The 23,098-nt window shown below is 39.7% G+C and overlaps 1 long non-coding RNA gene across 1 annotated transcript in view; it reads left to right on the top strand.

The window, feature by feature from the left end:
• LOC306828319 overlaps nt 1-22,188 on the top strand; it is a 45,913-nt gene extending 23,725 nt beyond the window's left edge. The window contains exon 4 of the long non-coding RNA XR_013779725.1: nt 22,021-22,188. This is a non-coding gene — a long non-coding RNA (uncharacterized lncRNA). The remainder of the gene's footprint in view (nt 1-22,020) is intronic.
• Nucleotides 22,189-23,098: the final 910 nt, after the last annotated feature.

Raw genomic sequence — 23,098 nt, forward strand, 5'->3', positions numbered from 1 at the left:
GCACAACATTCAGGGGTCACAGTTGCTGTACATAGCACGACATGCATTCAACAAATATGTTCAGTGTGGACAGTGTTCATGCAGTAAGAAAACATCACTGAATCAGATTTGTTTTATGCACGTTTACAAGTGAAAAAAAGGTAATATAATATCCACCAAAAAAGGACAATACGATTGTTTTCAAAAACACTCTCAGTGTTATGACTTGTTCATGACTTCCATCATGCAAAGAAAGACTGCCGCACACAGGAACCACAAGTGTCTCGGAGATGATCAGGGTGAAAACATTTACAAGCAGCTCATTTTGAGGAGGAGATCCAATCAACGGCATTTAGAAACAAGACCAAATGAGATCACAAACACGACGATACGGCCTGTTTTGTCCTCGCCGCTTCGCAGGGTTAATGTTCGTTTATGATGAGTCAAATCAGCCTCTTCTTTACATCAAAAACCTCTAATGGGTCTTAATTGATGCTGCTTCTTTTTCGTCTCTCTCTACCACTTTCTTGTCCTTGTGAGAAAAAAAACCCCTAACAAAAACGTGTGGCTCTTCGTCTTTTGTAGGTTCTCGCTCTGGTTTCCAGCAGCCTTCATGTGGATTTCGATGCTGTAAAGTACATATTTGTTTTTAACAACAGAGCAATTCTCCCTTTTCCTCCATTACTTGTAGAGAAGAACAGGCTCTAAATCATTTCTCATTTTTTCCCTAAATGTGTATAGAAGTGAGGCAGCCTTTCTCTAACATTTCTCTGTAACTCTTCACTGTTGCATCGAGCATCTGTATCTTCCTTCCTCTTTAATTTATCTCTGAGTGTTTGTTTGTTAGTGTACACATGTTTGTGTGTGTGTGTGTATGGTTTGTGTGTATCAGTAGCGTGCTATCAGTGCCCCCTGCAGTAAAATCCAAAGGGAATAAAGAGACGAGAACGTGAGACACAGCCGGGGGAAGATAGCGAGAAAAGGGAGAGAGACAGACGGAGAACAAGAGGATCGTTTCCATTATCTCCGGCACACAGAGGAACTTAATCACACTCGTACAACAGAGAGGTCTTATAGCTGAAGACTGCAGCGTGTGTGCCGAGGTGTCTGCAACGCACAACTGTGCTGAAACGCTCTTGAAATTTACACGGCTCACACACACACACACACACACACGCGCGCACACACACACACACACACACACAAAAACACAAACTGAGTCTGTGTTGAGATACTTCTTTTTCCTGGTAATGTACTGTATTTTGCTGTTGAATACAAACCAGGATAATGAACGCATTGCGGCTGGAACTTTCACCAAAAATTAGACAAGAATCAACTCAACAAGTCCCTGAAAAGAAGCGGCATCAGACGCAAGTATCTTCAGTGAAAAAATAAATCAAAAGAAAGATGGAAGAAATAATCATCGTCCTTCTTTGCTCTTTTAACATGAGGTATCAGCTCGTCTGCTTTTGGGTTTTTTCGTCTGCACTGTGATTCCCTTTGCTCTTTTTTGCTTTTCTTCGTTGAATTGCTCAGTGACATCTTTGTGAGTGAATCCTTTTTCTAAGAGCTTAATATAGTCAGAGGGGTGTGTGGGTGTCATATTCATATCTTGGTGAGTTTTTATTTTCATGGATGACATTAGTGCCTTCCTGAAAGCTGAATTCTGTCCATACCATACAAAGAAAGAGTCTGTTTTTCAATAACAGTCCCACGTGAGCTCAGTGTGTGTCATTTCCTACAGTTAAATATTTTGAAAATGAATTTAAATTGAGTTATTAATATTCTACATATTTCAGAAGAAAACCATGAGCTGAACCTGCATCGTCACACTAAATATATCTATGTGGCACAACACCTCACATGATGCTCGCGTGTCGGATGTTGAGAGCAATGGTTTGAAAATCAGAGTTTTTATTTTTGTTAGTTTGTATTTCCCTCGAGAGACGAGATAGTCATGAGGTATTTATCCTGTAGCTTTTTACTCTTATAGCTGTGACCAGGATTTTAAAATCCCCTACCTCAATGCCTTTTATTGCCTTATTTATATTTTTTCATATCCAGGAAGTTAGCTTTCTTTTTCCTCTTTTGACGATAATCAGGAGATTTGTCAATTTTTTATCTGCTGCTATTTGAAGGAGAAATTTCCAATTTATTTTTTTATAAATCTAATTTGTTTTGTTTAGTGCAGTATGAAAGATGAACATTCAGAGTTCTTTCTGTCTCGCATTGTTGAGATGCATTATTATTTTATTAATTTATTTATATCATTACACAACAAGCAGCAATTTTTTTTTTAATTGTGCAATAGAATAAGTAATTCCATAAATAGCTGTGGTGTACATTTTGATAAAAATTGTACAAATATAGATTTTGTCAAATCTGCCTTCATTTTATTTTCCATCTTCAATTCACCCACTGCACGTCTATAATCTCTCCCTCTCTAGATTAGGATTTTGAAGCAGCGTCCTCCTGGGTCTCTGTGGCTCTGTGTGGTTTTTCCTTGTGAGACGATCGCTGCTCTTCTGCCTCAGGCCTGTTATAAAGGAAGCCATGGCTCCAATAGATGGCATCACAGCACTAGACTTCAGTCATCCTGCTGAGCTGTGCGAGGATGCTGCTTCACAGCCATGTGGACTACATTTATAAAAATCTAAAACATTCCCTTTTTTAAAATGTAAAACCCCAAGACACATCTGGTATTATTTCTAAAAATAATATATTTTTTTAAAAATTAAGCATAAAAAAAAGTGTATTTAATATAAAAAATGTGGCATTGTTTTTGAATATAAATGCTTTTCTCATGATCTTTAATATCCATTAGCACCTATTTCAACCAATCATTCGATCAGTACCTAATACTTTATTTCACTATAAAATCTGCCTTTATTCCTTTAGAAGGATTTTTTCTACAGAAAACTTCAATGAGACTATAAAAAAAAGCTCACTCTTGATAAATAAAATCCTGGACTTAATTGAATATGACACATGAAATATGACTGCATGTCACAACTAATTTGTCTTTAAATTTATGAGATAGTGTCTCATTGAAGCCAGTCAGTCTGTAAGTCAGTGTGATGCGACTGACAGTTATGACTCAGGATTATAACCTGTGTGTGAGTGCGCGCGCTCGCATGTCACCACACCGTGTCTTTGTAACACGATTAATCACACTCCATTATACCACCCTCATTTGTCCCATAATGCACTGCTTTATAGTGAATTAACACAGGTTTTTATTGGCTCATGCAATAAATCAACAGCAGCACCTCTCTGCTCATATAAAATAATATTATTTGGCTGACATGTGAAAGTGTTTCTGTCAGTTTGGCTTGAGAGCGGCCGTCCTTAAATCTGCCGCTCTCGCTTTCAACTGGAGATATGTGCGTGTCTCTTTGACTGTAATGTGTTGTTTTTTTGTGTGTGTGAATCCCCTGCTGGTCTGTTTTACTGCAGACACTCCAGACAGGAGAGCAAGATAGTCAGCTCGGATAATGGAGCGTTTCTCGACAGCAAATGTATGAAAAGGGGGCTCCTGAAATGACAAATGATTGTGGCCTAAAAACACGCAGAGAGGGGAAAAAAAATGTATTCATTAGAAATTACATGTGGATGGAAAGGAATGGCGTGTTGGTTGTTGCTGCATGTCGTGATGTGAATTTCTGTTTGGATGCATAAAGAGAATTTGAAAAGATGCATGGAGGAGAGAGAAAAAGCAAAGCAAACATCTCTTTGACTATTCCCCTCCTTTTCCAGCTCTGAAATGCGCTGATTTTCAGTTCTCTTTTTCTGAGGGACAAGAATTCTTATTTTCCTCTTAAGCATACAAACATACAGTTTGATCAGACAGCTCTCTGACTTTTAAAATGTTTTTTCACAGGTTAAACAAAGTCAATAAATATAAGTTTAAAAAAAATTGATTAATGTATTATTTTATATCTGTGAAATTTATAGGTTCAAAATTATAGTCCTAGTTTGAGCATGATTTCAGGTCTCTGTTGCACCAGAAGACTGCTGCTAAAAATGCACGACACATTTCCGGTGTGCTTTTGTGCGGCTGTAAATTGCGTCGATGATGTCCGGCTCAGTTGGCAGTGCTGTAATATTGACAAGGTGAAATCTCCTCACTGGCTTTTGTCTTTTCCCTCAGATAGAGGTATCATATCAAAGTGGCAGCCGCTCCGTTTGTGTTCTTTTTTTAATGGCATTTAAATCTCAAACTGTTGTGTGCAGACTGATAATCTTCCTCTTCGTGATCTCCGGACTAATGAGACTTCTCCTCGCTCCTCGCCTCTCTGCGGTGAATCTCCATCTTTACTTCTTAACGCTGAAACACAAAGAGTTGTCTGCAGTGTGGTGTGGCCTCGGTGGAGGTTCCTGCTGACCAGGATTTGATGGGGAAAAACAAGAGGATAGGGGGAAGGGGGTGAAGAGTGGAGAAAAAAATGAGACAGAAGAGAGGAATTCTTTAAGGCGGTATTGATAAAATGCTATTATTTTAGACAATTAAAGGGGTGAAGGAAAAGGGGAATGCTTGATTTTTTTTTTTTTATTCTCTCCATGCATGCAATCATCTCTTTGCTGCACACCTCCCACTTCCACAGATATGTCCCTGATCAGTACAGAGAAGAAAATGTGGTATAATGTGAAACAGCAGACGAGAGGGGGGAGACCTTTAAGGGGAGTGAAGGGAACAGTGTTGTGTGCTATCCTGCCAACATCACGGTTCAACCTAAAGGTTAAGGCACTGCCTTGGCTGCCAGGCATGAATACAGATATTAATACACATGTAGAAGTATTCTCACTGTGGAGATAAAAAAAAGACGTCTTCCAGAGTCCCATTTTTCTCTCCGTAAAACCAGAAGAAAAAAATTAACCGTCGTACTGGGATTACATTTTTTTTCTCCTGTCTGTAGGTCAATTAGAAATATCAACTAGTACAGTGTTACAATAAAACGTGGAGTTACAGAATAGTTTGAAAAAGCATAAACAATTTAGCATATTCTATCAGTCAAACAAAACTACAAGCAAATAAGCAAAAACAAGTTTCAGTTTCATGTGATCAATACAAACCTGAGGAAATGTTTTAGATGATTGAAGACCTGATACAGAGCTTCAGTTCTTCAAAGAAGACCTGAAGAACTGAGGCTGAGCTTTTCATTGTCCTTGAGTCCTTCGACTAAACGTTACATTACTGTAATAATTGAGACAACGCTCCTTCACAGAAACTTCTCTAAACGTGTCAGTGAAGCCATTTGACAAACGTTTCACTGCAGGGCGGGTCTAATAAATAAAACAGGGGCACAGACACTACAGGCCTACAGGACGTTTAACAGAGCATGATCCATAAACAACTTAAACTTCATTGTTATGTACAATTGGAATGATGTTTAGTTTTAGTGGTAATCCCATGAAATCTAAACAAATGTTTCTCTTTAATAAGTTCCTTGTAGTATTTTCTGAATAGACAACAAAAAGCCTTATAAGTCATATTCCACTTGAAAATGCCTTACACTGCTTCCAGCAACAATGTGATTGTGTGTAGTGATAAAAGCGCTCAAGCTAAGTTTAACATGGTGAATTTTAACTTAAGCAATAATCATGAATATCCTCACGTAGACATCAGGAAATTAAATAAATGATAATGTTTATTATCGTATCATTATCATTTATGTTGCACATAAATAGGATGTCAGCAAAAACAAGTTTAAATTCCCCCTTTAATTCAGCTGTTTTGTATAAAATGCTAGGAAAATTAATACAAGCGTATTTAAACGCAATTTTTAAGAGTTCAAAGCGTGTACAGCTCTACTTGAAAAAGCTTTACACTGGGAGCACATGTTTTCATCATTTAGAGCGTCAGCCGGTCCAGCACAGGGGATACGTGTTGAAAAGTCCCTGACTGGCACGCTGTAGGTTTTTCATTGGATTTGTCGGCAGTAATGAACAAATATAGAATAGAATAACAGTTCCCTCAGTCTACAGTGACAAGGTTTATTATTCCCGCGGTTGAAATGTCAACAGGAGAGTCATTTTCTAATGATGTTATGTCAATGTTAGATAATTGGATTAGCCTGAGCTACATTAAGGTAAAGTGTATTAAATGATTTCTGATTTCCATCTGCTTAGTGTAAGAAAACACTGCCTCAAAGCAGCCCTGTAAACACACACACAGTGACACACACACACACACACATACACTCTATGAGAGTGTGTGCTCTTATACACATTTAATGTATTACTCGCAGATCAAATACAGGCTTCCCACCTACTTCCCTCCCCAGAGAGGCTGAATGTGTGTGTTATTAACCCTAACACCACTACTGCTTGTCTGACGGCATTAACCCCATTATCCTCTCCTCTTCTCCTCCTCCACTTTCCTCTCCTCTTTTCTCCTACCTCTGTCTCAGGCAGCAGTAATGAAGTTCAAAAGGGGCAGTTTTCCTCTTTTCCTCTCATACCCTTATTCTTTCCTCATTTTCTCTCTCACTCCAGTTGGCCGTGGCAGAGGTTAGACAAGCAGGCTCTGTCTCTCTCTCTCTCTCTCCTCTCTCTCTCCCTCCCTCCTTCCCTCGCACGGTCCCAGAGGTGCTTTCTGCTTAACGAAGCTGGATATCTGTTTCCTAAAATCAATCGTCTGTCTTAAACGAACATCCCCGACCATCTGCTTCAGGGGTTTAAACATACACACACACACACACACACACACACACAAACACACACACTCATTGCTCTGCTTTGCCTCGCAGGGGCTTCAATCCCAATATTTGTCGAGTGTGATCCAGCAAGCTCCTGGAGGGCCCCAGAGAGCCAGTGTTGGGCTCCTCTCGGGGCTCATCCTCAAACTGCCTGGAGCAGGGGGGCCTCACACTTGGCCCTGCTCCCTCCCTCCTTCATTCCTTTCTCTCTCTCCCTCTGTTGCTTTTCTGTTTGATTAATCTCTAAATCTGTGTGACACATGGATGAGGCTCGGAGACCCTGCCAGAGAACTGTGTGTGTTTGTGTTCGAAAATGTGTGATTGTGTGTTTGGAAAGAGAGTGCAATGCACAGCTAATCCCTTTAGCAAGCTGTTGCATTGTGTTTGGGTGGTAACAGTGACACTAGAAGACTCAGCAGTGATCGTCTCTCATCTTTATAAGACACTCTCACTCATGTTAACCCGGTGACCTTCTACCTCACTGATGTTAAAACCTTTTAAGGGATTTTTCTAAAACAATCTAACACTCATTGTTTCTAAGAACTTGATTGGATTAATCACCATGTTGTTTTTATGTACAGGTAGGCCAAAGCATTTTTCCCCCTAATTCCAAATCCCTAATTCTCTGATTTTAAAAAGGTGAGCATGGGTATGGTTTTGTACAGTAAAAATAAGCTGATGATACTGAGCTGGTAGAACCCATTTCAAGGCTCTGCATCATCCCAGTTTCAGATCCAAATCATTTTCTACTCCAAATCCCCCAATTTTCTGTGTCTATCCAGTTTAAAAGATTTTTTTTTCCGCAAATTCTGTACCCGTTCTTCTGAACAGTGATGATTGTAAGGAGCATTGGTTGTTTCTTACCCAAAAGGTTTGGGGTTTTATCCCCAGCTACATATCAAAGTGTCCGTGCTTGGGAACCCCAATCTGCCTCCGAGTGGCAAAACCAGAGACATGATGAAGAGCATGAATGGGATTACTTAATACTGATGGGCACTTTTTAAAGCAGCCTCTGCTGTTAGTGTTTGACTCATAGTACAGAAAGTGCTCCAAGTGGTGAAAAGACTGAGAAGTACAAATACAGTCCAGTTTTCTATATTTTCATGTCATGTGTGCGTTTTAGAACCATAATTCCCTTTCACCATAAAACACACTGTAAAGATTAATATGCCAATGAATTATTATTGGAAGTAAAAAACTACACGAGCACACAGAGAGCCCATTTCCAACAAGTCCTATCGCCTTGTCTTCTCTTATATGCACATTATGCATAAGTAAAAGGTGTGTCTGCAACAATAAGAGAATTCTTTCACAATGTGCTTGTTCCTAGTTAAAGCCTTATTATAGCAGCTACACCTTTGTGATGTACTTCTTTATTAACAGCATCTTACATGCATGTATTTTTTGTAACATCTCTGAAAATACAGAATTTCTTGCAATTTAGCTTTAAGCACTGTGCTTGTTTATATCCAGGTAGTAGTGTGTGATGTGGCGAGCCGGCCCATCTTTGTACTTGAACTGAGGGCCGACGTGCTGATGAAAACATGAATCTTTTTTTTATAAACTGATTAATTTTAATGCCAATTAGCAAAGAAGATGACATTAGAGCATTTGGTCACCTAAACCCTGGTGATCTCTTATTTACCCGTCGGTCAATCAACTCCCAATAATATCACATTTTGACATCTGCCAGGAAAAAGCTTCATATGTTTTGTTCAACAAAAGCAGGAAAAATATGTCCATGTTGGGGAAACGTGATTGGCTTTTACTTATTTCATCAAAGTAAATAGTCACATTTTTAAGATACTCAATATGGGCTTCCACCACTTCCATCCCCAATCAGTTGGCATCGCCCTTTAAATCTCATATCAGTTGAATCCCTGGATTCCTCTCTCTTTCTCCCCCCTGCTTCCCCCTGTCTCCATTGTGTTCCTGTATTCCCTCGTCCCCAACCCCCTCCTCTGCAGTAATTACACCCAAAGTCAAAAGATGGTCCTGTCAATCAAACATTCAACTGTCACTTTGTCTGCTTTGTCTCTGTCATCTCTGTCTGTCTCTGTCCCTGCTGATTTCAGGCTGGGCTGTCACAATGATGCAGGACCATTCTGCTTCAAATTCATCGAGGTTTTGTGTTTGGCTTTTTCTGCACATGTTGGATATGTTAGTTTGTGCTTTTTCTTGAGCTAAAGCTTTATTCATTTCCAAATCTCTTAACCCATAGTATCAAAACGTGGGCTGCAAATGTGTTTGTGTAATAATAAAACGGGCAGTAAAAACCACCTTTACTGAAGTGCTGAAAACTTGAACACAGACTAAGCTCGCCACACTAACCCTCATACATTGTGGTTTGCCTCTTACATTGAGAGGAATTACCCAAGAAAGTCAGGCGGAAAACGGGCTGAAAAAGGATGATTGACAGTTTCCTTCATTCAGATATCAACATGAGCTCTTCCTACACCAGACTGGACAGTCAAACCCCTCAATCAAACATTATTGATCTTTGGAAACGTTTATGGCCTGTTAGCACTTCCCCAGCAGAGGACAGCCACTGTGTCTGGATCAACATTATGTCCGTCTTTATGAATCACTTATTTCTCATCATTGAGACGTTACACCCGCCACGCACCAATTGTGGGTAGCTTTTCATTTGGCAAGTAAATCTTAGAGGGCCAGTAACAACGTGACGCTGTAAATGTTTGCACCAACATAGTCATAGAATTTAAAATGTGATGGGCTTTTACATTTTAGCTGCTAAGAACTACAAATAAAAGGTTGTATCTCTCTCCTTTTGATGACCCACCTGACAAGGCTTGACTTTTTAATTCTGCATCATGATGTCGTTATTTCAGCAAATTTAATTCCGTTCCCTGATGCATATGTGCCTATGGGTTTTGAGATTGGACAAACAGCACACACATATACACACACACACACATATACACACACACAAATACTTTCAGTGAACGCAGGGCTAATAGGGTTAATTGTCATGTAAAACCATCACTGCAGTCAACTTCACGGCCAATCACTCAAAATCTCTTTCCCTGTAACAAACACACATGCACACACATATTCACACACTCTCCCATGGGATCCAGCCTTGCCCAGATGGCTTTTTTCCCGGTGGCTGTGTGCTTCAGCATGTGTGTATGTGTGAGTGTGTGTGTGTGAGATTCTGGCAGGCCACAAGGGGCTTTGCGGTGAACAAGGCGCATCTTCTCCGTCTAATTAATTTACTATTATATAGCACCTGTTTCAGGCTAGATAGAGCTGGCGACACACACACACACACACACACACACACAGAAGCTGATGAAATGGAGAGGTATTGGAGGGGAGGCTTAGAAAAGAGAGGCAGGGATGGACAGATGTGGAGGGATACTGAAATAAAAGACAGAGGAGAAAAAGGTAAGGAAATGATGGAGGGTGAGGAGAAAAGCATGGTAGGGAGACTTGAGTGAGATCTGGGCGTAGGGGACGAGGAACTGAAGAAGATGGTAATAAATGAGGTGCTGAATTGATTATAATAAGATGGTCCTTTGATCATGTTTAAGGCCTTAAAATGGAAATGGAGGAGGGGAGGGAAGACATCTCATTACATGACAATACTAAAAAAAAGTTGTAGACAATCATTTCTTAATCTATCTAATTTGATTCAAGTTTTCATCTCAACAACATCAACACTCTGGGATCCGATTAACTCTTTTCTCTTCATATATTCATGTCTCTTCATAAACGATTCGGATCAAATTTAAAACTTCTACTCGCTTACAAAACAGCGACAAAAACGGCTCCTCCTTCCCTAATCTCTATCATTCAGGTCTACACTCCCTCCTGCCCACTACACTGCCAATGAAAGGTTTCCGATCCAACCTTCACAACAGGGTCAGAAGATGCTAACTACACTCTTCCCCTCTGTCGCCCCCCGGTGGTAGAACAAACTTCCAAACTCCATTCAATCTGCAGAGTCCCTTTGCACCTTTAAGAAAAAGCTAAAGACCCAAGTCCTTCAAGAATACCACTGATGACGACAACAATAGTCTAGATATTATTGATGATGGTAATGATGATGGTTTTGTTTGATAGCAATGACTTTTACTCGATGCTCTACTGCTTTTATTACCTAACCCACCCTATGGCCTTTAGCTGCCACCACAACCATAACAGCACTGCCACCTTCAACAGACCGAGGCTGTGATGCCTTGATGTGAGCTCTAGGTAGTGACCCCGTCTGGCCCCCACAACTCAACCGTGTAAGCTGATGGACAGCAAGGACATTATTAAGGGTTGTGAAGTATGAATGTCCCTTCAACATTGTTTTGTCTGATTAGTCCCACAACACCTCCTCCCCCCCTGCCAGCTCCCACTGCACCCACACGTAGAACTACTAGACCTAACTTCCACGCCACATGACTAAACGGCGAAGCAGATCTATGGCGAGGTGCCCTGTTGCGGCTAGCTCTCACCTCTGCCAGACCAGGTTGTTGCTCTACCTCCCCCTACCAAAGTTATTAATTTAGGATTTTTTTAACTTATGGATACACGTTAAAGACCATTCCTAACACCTATGCAGGTGATTTTTTATTTGATTTAGACATTTTATACTTCCAACTTTTTAAAAAGAGAGTATTGGACACATTGTGAGCACAGTTTAGGCTCTTTGAACTTCAGTAAATGCAGAGAAGGAATGTGAGATTTGGTCAATCAAGATAAAAAAAAAGGTTTTCTAATTTGAAACAGCCTTACAGGAAATGTATGGTAATTATAGGAATAATAAACTTCAATCCCCAGATCTGTCAGTCAGGCCATCACTCAGAGTAACACATCATCCCAGGGCTGAATACACTTTAATTACGCACAATGTGATTTCTTTTCATCTGTGGGAATGAGTTAAAATAAAGCATCATTGATACAAGAACAACTCTGCTCCTAATACTGTGATACACCGTCACCTCATCTCTCTCCCTCTTTTTCTCTCTGAGTTCATTAGTTTCCAGACCGGTGCTCCTCCCGGATTACCATAACCTGTCAGCCGTGAAACACCACAAAACAATTTTCAGCTTGTAAAAAAAAAAAAAAGAGAGAGAGAGAGAGAGAGAGAGAGAGAGAAAGAGAGAGAGAGAGAAAAAGCAAAACAGCCCACCTCGCTCCGCTGCCTCCCACAGCCACAGGGAGGAGAGAGGGCGGGGAGGTTACGCTACCTGTATGTTTTTCTAATGAACAGCACACTGAACTAATAAAAACATGTCAGCCAGAGAGAGACGAGCCGAGTAAAGGGGTGGATGGAAGCTGTAGCAAGTGGAATTAATTCTGACAAATAGCTGTGTTTCAAACAGGTGATAACTTGTTAAATATGACTTTCAGGGTTTTTTTCTTTTTTGGCTGTGAGGCTGTATGATGAAAGAACATTGGAAGTATCTGTTTGCTTGCAATGACAACTTAAAGGGATTTTTTTTTTAAATCTTTTGAAGGTTTCCAAAATTGATTGAGTTAATTACATTAAAAGAGGACTAGGTTGCTAATAATCACTGTTAGGGCTGGGAATCTTCAGGTGTCTCACGGTTCTTGGGGTTTTATGATTCAATTAAGAACCTATTTTTGATTCAAAATCATTTGGGATTCATGACTCAAAGTCTATTTTATTTAAAGAGCTCACGTTAGCACTTAGCAGGGAGTGACTGATTAGACAAAAAAAAAAAAAGTTTTGGAAGTTTTGAATGTATTTAAAATCTCAGAAGATAAGAACCTCAATTTTTTCACAGAAATGGATTTTGAAATTGAGTTTTTTCTCATGTTAAAAAACTAGTTACAGTTTAAACTTTCTGTGTAACGCACCAGAACTCCTTGATTTGATAGATGATAATGATATTATCAATTATATATCATTTTATGACAGCATGATATTTGATTGACCAAAGAATGCAAAAATAGCCTGAAAAAGGTTACATGCAGGATTCATGTATTTATTTACTGTAATTTAGTCTTAGTTTCACCTTTTATGACGCTTCATCCTTTACCTCATTTCACCATTTCAACTTGTTTTTTTTATTTTTTTCAAACACTGGTATCATATTGGTAATTTATTACTATGTACACCTGAACTTCAAAAGCATGACACTTATTCCTGTCTTAACTTCAAACTATGCATTTCCTTTTGTCTCATCATGCTTTGCATTGATGTTTGACTTCCTGTCAGTTGGTGCTGATAAAGTGGCTTGCTTTGTTTAAGGTGGACTCTCACCTTTTATCGGCTCCCTGTTTCAACTCAGGCAGTTTACCTTTCAGTCTGCTCTCTGCATTTGTTCTGATAACAAAACATTTCTCCCTGCAAAATAAAAATCTGAATCAACAGAGCTGACTTGAGAGACCGCTGAAGGTGCTTTCCGTTTAAATATTGACCTATGAGCTCTTTTATGCTGAAGCATGATGCCCAGTCCTCAGTACTCAACATTTACTTTCACACAGCAGTGGAACTAAATGCTGTGGATGTACTTAAAAATGGATTTTAAAAAACAAAATGTCTTCAATGCATGCCTCGTCATGAGTTGTTCATATCCAATTCAAATACATTATTTTTATTTTTAGTGTATCTCTTTTCCTTAGCTCTGCTATACCTACAATAATGCATCATCCTTTGTCTATTTCCTGATGTTTGTTCCTTCTTCTACTCTTTTGAAACAACACTGTTTATCTTTGTACATGCATTCTATCCATTAAAGCGTCTGGTAGCACTAAAATAGTCAGTTGATGTATGTGCACAGCTTTTTCTGATGCAAGATGCTGTTTATGTGTGTGTGTGTGTGTGTGTGTGTGTGTTTAAAATGTGTCATAGATCCTCTGGAGGTTGTGTGTGCCTGTTTATCCTGTCTGATCCCTCCCTCTCTTTTGTCAGGCTATGGGGGATCTGTCACACCGACTCAGTTGGTCTGTTGCTATCTGCAGCTCAAGGTCTGAAGCAGGACAGTGTTCATTATCCAGACTGTCACACTGAGAGCTGACCACTACTGTAGATCCTCCATCATATACTGGTAGACTCTGAGTAGGAGTGTTATTAGAGAGTCACACTGCTGAGCTTCAATTCTTTTGAATCCCTCACAAAGAAAATAAATGTAAGACCTATAAATATGTAGTATTTATTTAATTAAATGAAACCTTACATAGTTTCATATCGATTGTGAAGAGTTTCATTGAAGACTCATAAAAAACCAAAAACTATGGATGTCTTTTTCAACATAGGTCTATACAGCTTCATTCATTTTCTGCATTAAATCCCACTTTAACCTGCTCATGACACATATCACTGACATTATACTCACTGACCAGTCAGTAGATCTTCAGCATCTTATTAATAGGCGACATACCAATTTACAATTAGCTTTCTCTGACCAATACTTTTTGACTGCTGAGTGTTTTTTGGGCTCCTGTCTTTACTTTATAAACCAGGCCTAACATCGAGCCTTCTCTGACACCAGCACTGGATTGATCTACAGTAGGTCATTGGTTTGTTTTGATATACAACGTTCTTACACTCCAGGGGGTCAAAGTAGACTCCATATCAGGTGCAGTGCTTCTGTTTTTTTATAATCTTTAATGAAAACCTTGCAAGTGCAAGAATTTGACTCAGAATGTATCAAAACTACTTTCAAGCCCTTTACAATGATCTTAAAGGCACATTACTTCAATTCCACCACCAGGGGGTTCTCAATCAAAACAATAACATCAAGAATTCTCCCTGCTCTCCCGCTCCCCGTTAAAAGGTACTCAGAGCTGACCAGGTCAAGTTTACGATGATATATCCAAGTATAATTAACATGATGTTTTTACCACGGTTGGACATACAGTTTGTAACACAGCATCTGATGTTTTACCGGCAATGTGTCTGTCACGGTGGCTCACCAAAACAAGACACGTTCTGTTACAAGTATAAAATTGCAGATTTCACTGGCCTTGATAACTGTTGGAAATGTTGGTTGTAATTTAAGTAGTCAACAACCATAAACATAAAATAGGTTTACATTTGTAATTCATTTAGATATTTTAGTGTCAAATTTAATACTGTATTTTTAATAATAATCAACACGTTAGCAAATAAAGCATTTTCACTTTCCTTATTTCCATTTATGGATCACTTTTTTGAGGGAAAACGCTCTTACTTTAAAAAAAACAAACAAACAAGCAAACCTTAATCTGGATCAATAATAGTATGAAATTATGTTTTGCTAAAAGATAGATACTCATGCACACCTCATATTTACTTTCTCACTTTCTCCTTTCTCTCTTTTTCTCACCAATGTACGTGTGTAGTTGTGTGTATGTGTGCAGGTGGTTACAGTCTGAAGGCTCCCCTACTTACCTTGGTTCGAACAATAGAGCGCTGTGAATAGGAGCCGCTCACGTGGTTTACTATAATGGCCTTGCAGGGCCAGACACTTTCCGTGTGTTTCTTTGTGTGTGTGTGTGTGTGTGTGTGTGATGCGTGTGTGTTTGAGACATATAGAGACAATACATGTGCTGTTGGCTGTATAATTAAAGACGTAATCTTACTATGCAGATGGTTTCATTCACCCAGGCGGGAGAGTGGGGGAGACATGTCGTGACATAAAGAGTATAGGTTGCAATATATTAAGAATACTATAGGCTTACTGTGGTTTTTGCTGTTGTAATGGCTCCCTGTGACACATGGCATGGTGTGGAAAATGGTAATTTACAGTGTGGAATTGATGAAGAATAATAGCCGTGTACTTCAGCAGACATGTTACACTGCAAGAAGGTAGTAAAGGGATATTTCACTGAATTTCTAGAGTTTACTCGAAGTATAGAATTACCGAATGAACGAGTATTCGAGTACTAGCAGATTATCATTGTATTTAAAAAAAAAAAAAAATAGTCAGCAACAGAAAGCGATCGTCATGTCACGGCAGCAGTGTATATGGGCTTCGGACTGTGTTGTTTAAAACTCAAAGAGCAGCCTCATACCTGTTGTTCTCCATGGTGGTAGCTTGTACTCTGGCTCGACAAACACTCTCACCTCTCTGAAGCCTTCTCCTTCAATAAAGCATAAGCATATCTCCAGTTACCGTTTTGGTTATTAGCAGGCTAACAACGTGTGTTAACAGGGCTAGCTAATGACATGATGCGTCTCACGCTGTTTTCCAATTCAAGCATCAAACTAACATTTCTAAGGTAGGCAATTTTAACGCCACAAATCTTGTGAACACTGAACACGCCGTCGTTTTTTCCATCACTTTTCTTGACTGACATATCGCAGGTGTAGCAGACGGTTGTATTTGTTGTGCTTTTGCTTTCTGTCTAATTTGTCCTTTGAGAGTTGCCGAAGCTGCCTATTGTTTTTGTTGACATCTGGCTCGTGTGTGTACTAAAACTGAAACTATCATTTTGCTTTCTAATAATAAACCCTCTTGATGCTCTCTTGTGGGTTAAAATCAGTGTCCTGCCCACAGTGTTAGATAGAGATAAACCAAGCACTCCGAACAGACGTTCTACTGTAGATCTCTGTGGTCTCTCTCTCCTCTTTGCTGTACATCTCTTCCCTCTCTCTTTTTGTCGAGAAAAGATTACAGAGAGGGGGGAAACTTTGATTGAGAGAGATGGAGGAGGGGGGAGAGCTGGAATCCTAAAGCTCAGTATTTAGCAGCCAGTTAATGTACTGAGGGATAATACGACGTGTCCACAGGCAGCTTCTTTATGTCCAATGTGTTTTTACCAGCTTCTCAGCAGCTTGGCAGTGTTTACACACTCTAATAACAAGTGGCGTCTTTCAGGGACCCTTCGGTTCATTCACCATTCAACCGCCAGTCCAGCTTTATCCTAATCCCCTCCCCCCCTCGGCACACCACACCCGTACAAAACACAAGATTTCAATTTTTTCACTGTAATTGCCTGGTTTTTAATTCCACGCACCCCATCAAGCCAAGATTGGAGCTCCAGCCAGATTTCAGGGAGGGGAGGTCATCCTGGGACTGTTGGGCAGTAAAGATTTGGGGGCGGGAGAGGCAAAGAGGGCGGCTTGGAAGTGGAACTGGGCGAAAGGCAAGTAGTTTGAAAGTGGTCTGCATGGCTACGATAAAAAGTAAGAAATTAAAACGTCTTAGTTTTTGGCGGCGGCGTTGTTAGTAATCTGCTCTGTGCTGTGTGAGAGAGGCCTGCTGGGGCGTGGATGTAGGGATGGAAGGAAGGAAAAAGTGGCAGATGACGAAATTAAAATTGAAGGAGTTTGTGGGCGATATTATGTGTAAACTTTCATCTTTGGTATAAGGCTGCTGTGTGGTCAAGAAGCAGCTAACGCACGTTAAAAAACTTAACAGCGTGTATTGAAACTGTCCTTCAGTCATGCCATTTGGAAAGGCTTGTTGGATTGTTTTACACACGGTCCTTTCAATGTCCCATGGTCATCCCTTTAGGTTGTTCACATGATTAAAGTACATTCATGTGGCTCAAAAACGTTAATCACGTCTTCTACTACTATAGGGGTTTTTTGTTTCTTTTTTTCAGACGTGATGTAAAGGTAGATTTTGCTCTTTACCTGACAGTTTCGGCGATGTCTCTCGCCTTCTTCAGAAGCGTCTCACTGACGGCGGGTGACGTGTCAACGGGTAGATCTTGGTGACAATATATTTTTCATATAGCTGATAAACTTTTAACCTGGGTGTACATTATACGATGTCAGGCTGATTTAGACCTACTACAAATGTAAGTTGTACAAAACTTCCACCTGTATCACTTGTCGTTCGTCCTGCAGTGTACACCGAGGCACGATGTGAAGTAATCTTCTGCTCTCAACTGGTGTGATGAATTTCTGTCGTACGACTGCACACACTCACACAGTGAGAGCAGAGTCACGAGCAGATTTCCTGACTTTGGGACTTTTTTTCAACGAGTGTAACAGACGTGTCAAAATTCATCATGGCAACAGCAGGTATGAAAGAAGTCTTGACAGGAAAACGAATAATTGATTATGACTTTGAAAGAAATTATAGAACGTTTTACAGATCCAAAAGTCAATGAAAATAGCTAATGAGGATTGTAAAAAAAAAGTGAAACATTTGATTTCACAAGGTGTATGTTACTTTTGACTCATCAACTGAGTCATCTTTTTGTTAAGCTGAAACGAGGCTGTCAAAGGCGCAGAGGTGTCGCTCTTTTCCATCACTGTAACTAAAGGGGGACAATGCTGCTGGTTTGGTTGCTATGTTGTGCCCCAAAAGACAAATTGCATGAAATCAATGCAATTAATAAATATTAAAGCTGACATCTCTCATGTTTTTGTTTCCTGTTGGGTCCTGTCCCTTTGTTTATGTGGTTTGAGAGTAGTCATAATTAATCTTCTATCTTTTCACAACAACTCTAGTAATTATTTCAGATTAGTAGTTCTCTATATGTCAGAGTCAAGTTCAACCCGTCATTTATATGCATACAAACTTGTGTGGGTTGTTCTGCTTTGATCACAGATAACTGTCACGTTTACATCCCGCTCCCATCCGTATGGAACATCCTCTATATGATCTGCTGTTCTATGAGTAATAAATGAACTACACATCAGAAATAAACCGAGAAACGCCAGCCCTCAAGTTCCTCAACAGGCCCAGATTGATGTAATGTTTCGGTGTCCACTGTTCATGTTAGCACTGTAGTGTGCATCTGCTTAGATAACTTGCGTGACTCACCTTTGTGACCATTTCAAGTGCATGTTGTGTACCGCCTTACGTGTAGCAATCTGTTCCTCCAGCTGTGATATGATTGTGTCTCCTTTAAATTAGATCTGCCCACATTAAGCTGATGTGAGCACAGCTGATATGACACAGACTCACACTACGCCTCTTTATCTCTCTCATGCGCTAACAGCGCTATCATCTTCAAGTGGATGGGAAAAAGGCTTTGATTTTCTATTTAATTTGGGCTGGGATGGTTTCCAAAACTCACTTTCCCCTCTCTCTGTCTCTCACACCATCTCTCCTCTTGTCTCCTTCACACCTGGTAGCGTCCCACAGATGTGTGCTCGCTGTGCTGTGCATTTGTTCGAACAACAACACCATCTCCATCATCAAAACCAGGATGAGCAAAAACAATCAGGCTGCATTTAAGCCGAGCGCAGGCCAGCTGTACTGCCCATTACCTTCATTCACACTCAAACACACTCGCAAACACAAAACACTCTCTTGTTCCCAGACACACACCGGCAGAAACCGTGAATATACCAAAAGTATCCGCGAGAGAGTGGTTATTCTTCTTTCTCATTAAGGTTTGTGGCGTACCTCATTTATCTCCCTCCACTCATCATTAAGCTGCTTTGATCACACCTTAACAAACGCTGAGTGTCCTCAAACAAAAGAGGGATAGTGTGACTGTCTCAGTGTTTGTCTTTGGTCTCTTCAAAGTCTCTGATTAATTGGTGATGAGGGTGAAGGAAGCATTGATTGTGTGGAGGACTTACCCAGCAGACATCATCTCTCCTGTCAGTGCGGCACTGCCATCTTCCTTAATGTTGCACAAAACTTTTCACGTGAACAGAGCAGTGTTTTCAGATGAAGAGGGAAAGTGTAGCGTGCAGCTACAATCTTCAAGTCAAACAAAACTAAGGAAATATAAGAGTTTTAACTGTTAGGACTAACTGACCTCTGTACGTAGCCTCAGTGATATTAGTTATGTCTCATGCCATTGGAAAACTTTGTTTGGAAAACTTTAGGTTAGATGTTCGAGTGAGGAGTTGTGCAACAAAAACTGTAAAAAAAAGCTTTGACACAGTGCTTTTAGTGGAGTTTTTATTATATTAATTTCGAAGAAACAAAATACACTTCCCAGACTAAAGTGAGCGAGAGCATGATAACTTAGTGTCATTTGCATCTTGACACTTTATTCTTTTGTTGACACTTCATCTTTGGTTAGATTTTTAGTATATCTTAAATTTACTGCTCTGTAAAATGCCCCTCGGGGACAAATAAGGTTTGTTTTTAACTGAATGGAATTGAGATACGACTCATTTGTGTTGTCCAAGTAAAGACAATTGATTTCCCCATGAAATTATGCTAGCTTTTTAGCTCAGACTAAAAGACTACTTCAATGTGTTTAAGACAAACAAAGGAAATGTAAAATGCAGGTGGGTATTTAGATTTAGTTCTCATCATTCAGATAACTAATTATACACTTCGTCAACCATGTAGTTCATAAAATAAAATGCTAGGAAAAAACTGGTACTTTTTAATGAGATTCAATTATTGATAAAAGAGCTTGTCTTTCAGTGTACTTAACTTTATCTTACAGTAACTAAAATAGCATTTTCTTTTAGCTTATTTGCCTTTTTGTTTAAAGGGATACTTCAACCATTTACATGAAGCTGTGTATCATTAGAAACATGGTAGTAGTGTTGAATGGTCGTGAATCCAGCCCTCATTTTGCCCTGAGAAAAGAAAAATATGTTTTTCTTTGCCTGGAAGTTTTCTTCATGTGATGCAAAATGCGTCATATTGCATCACATGAAGAAAACTTCCAGGCAAAGAAAAACATATTTTCTCGTCTCAGGGCAAAATGAGGGCTGGATTCACAACCATTCAACACTACTACCATGTTTCTAATGATACACAGCTTCATGTAAATGGGTGAAGTATCTCTTTAACTCGAGCGGTAACTTCCAGAGTTGAAAAAATGAAGCCAATGTGGAAGTGCATTTAGGGTTCACTTTAGGCTGGCTTCAGGCGTACAGCCCAGCCAAATAAAGCAATTTTTACAGAAGAAAAGCAAGTTTAGAGCCTGGTTTAAAAAAAAAAAAAAAAAAAAAAAAATATATATATATATATATATATATATATTGGTCTGATTAGTGATTGTCCTCATGGGCACTGTTTAGGGGGTAATAATTTGTAGGTTGACTGGAGTGCCCTATCTCATGTTTCTGGGAGAACTTTTACTTGATCTGTAGGCCTCTGTCTGCAGAGGGATGTCTGCTAAATAATCTGCAGGTGTATTTAAGAAAGGGAAAAACTGTTCATGTGTTACAAAAGTAAAGAGATGTGGTCAAAGTGACACAGTCAAATACATACAAGTCCTAACCTGCGCTGGCCCCAAAGGTTAATACACTATCTCAGCTCTGTACAATTTAAACACAAACACACACACACACACACACACACACACACACACACACACACACACGGACAAAGAAAGAAGCAGACTTTGATGGTTTTTCTCTCTCTTGCCCCTCCTCATTTTTCCTCTTTTCTCTTTTTGTCCTTGGATTCCAGCATCTTCCACTCCATCACTGCCTCAATCTCCCTCTATTTCATACTGGAGGAGCTAGAACTCTGAGTGTGTGTGTGTGTGTGTGTCTGTCTGTCTGTCTGTCTGTCTGTTGTGGATCATTCCTCATGCGAAGCCCTGGCGAAACTATCAGTGTTATCTGCTCTAACTTTACCACCTGTGTTAAATTGAAGGCAGTGATGTGGAAGAGGTGTCTGCCCTCCTTTTCTTTTTTCTCTCTCATCCTTTCTCCCCCTCTCTCCCCTTCTATTCATTCTCCTCCACCCTCCACCCTCCTCCCTTCCCCTCTTTTTGTCTATTTCCCTCAATCATTTTACCCCACCCATGCCTCTCTCTTTCACTCGTCCCTGGTATCATCCTCCAATTAAAAAGGAGTTTCTGTGTCAGTGAGCCAGGGATTTTAGATGTCTATAAATGACAAGATCTGCTGCAGGGCTAGTTGAGGTTTAAAAGTTCAGCCCATGTAGGTGGTCCGATACATATACAGTCATATAGCAGATTTTTAAAAGCTGACATTGCAGCAGTTGCAAGTTGCTTGTCGGCCCCAAAATTACTAGAAGAATTATTCATATTTTTGTGAAAGAAGGCTCACAAATGTTGTGTTGGCAAACTAATTTCACATTGTTTACCCACAGTAATGAACAAAGTACATAATGGATATGGAAAGTATCATTTCTAGCTTTAAGTTTCTTTCAGATAAATTAATAACAAAAGTGTGCCCAGCTTTGTCAATCTGTCAATGTTTAATTATCGAGAACGTAATAGCAACATTTGGTGTTTGCTACTTAAATTTAACGTTAAGTCATTTTTATGACTTGAATTCACGTAATGAGACCAACTCAAGTCAGCTGACCTCATTTGCCCCTGAAATACTGGCCATGGAGGGCAGATAGTCCAGGGCCTACTCAGGCTCTTAATGGCTATGGTAGCCTTGTAACAGTGATGGAGGTCCTGATTGGTCAAATGAGGTGTCAATCGAAAGGTCGTAGTATGTGAATTAGTACATAGACTAGTTGAATTTCGGAAACAGGGGCTTTATGGAAATAATGTGTTTGGATTCAATCTTTTACAGGATTTGGATCACAGGGACTTTTACTGATGCAGCAGGACTCTTTTTGTTGGAATATTCTGACCGGAGGAGATGATGTAAAGCTACAGTAGAAGTTCAGACGGTAAGAAAAAAGAATCTGAAAGAAAGCTTTGTTCGCCGGTGGTCTAACAGATGTGTAGGTTGTGGCTGCTGCCTTGGTTGAATCTCGAAATAGTTCACATAGGTTCACACGTAGTTGAGATGACAAGAATCGTAGCTTGATGGCATGAGTAATACTTATATACAGCAGTATTAGTATTATTAACTGATATCAAAGGTTAACATCTGTTAATGGATTACATATTTGATTAACCCTACCCACCTCTGATTTGTGTGTTTAAAAACAGAAGATTTTTAATGATTGTGCATTTAGATGTTGCATTGGATGTTGTAAGTCTCTAGAATTTTACAAAAACTATACTCACAGAATCCCTTTCACTCCAAGTTGAGCATGTTGCATGCAATGGTGCAGAGGATCAGTAGCAGAGCAGAAAGATTTGATATAGTGCTTTGTATCTGTGTGTGTGCGTGTGTGTGTGTGTGTGTGTGTGTGTGTGTGTTACGCCTGCTGTGATAGAGCATGTACCATGACTCTATAGAAATCTATCTCCCTCAGTAGATTTCACCCCTCACTTCATTTCCTTAATGACTAAAATAACACCCCTCCTCTCTGTGTGTGCAAGCCTGGACTATTGTAAACGCACACGCACACACACAAGCATGCGCGCATCTGTTCTCTGGAAGAGATGACTATGTACCTACGATTCCATTAATTGTTTTGTTTCTGTTTTGCATTTGAAGTGTGAACATTGGATTGAATAATGTATAGACATAAATTGATTTTAGTCTGCAGTGCACCATATGTGTTTTGTCAATTGTAAATAAGTGTCTGACTTTGGTGTGCTGCCGCCATGTTTGATCAAACATGTTTTCAGAGAAGCGGTATGAAAGGTAAAACAAAAATCCTCTGCTTATTTGTTTCAGTATTGTTGTTTGGTTTACCTGTTTGTTTGCTCAGAGTACAGACAAGATGATACTTGGACCTATTTTTCTTGAACAG

The sequence above is a fragment of the Symphodus melops genome (assembly GCF_947650265.1).
Source record: "Symphodus melops genome assembly, chromosome: 8".
In the NCBI taxonomy this organism is placed as follows: domain Eukaryota; kingdom Metazoa; phylum Chordata; class Actinopteri; order Labriformes; family Labridae; genus Symphodus; species Symphodus melops.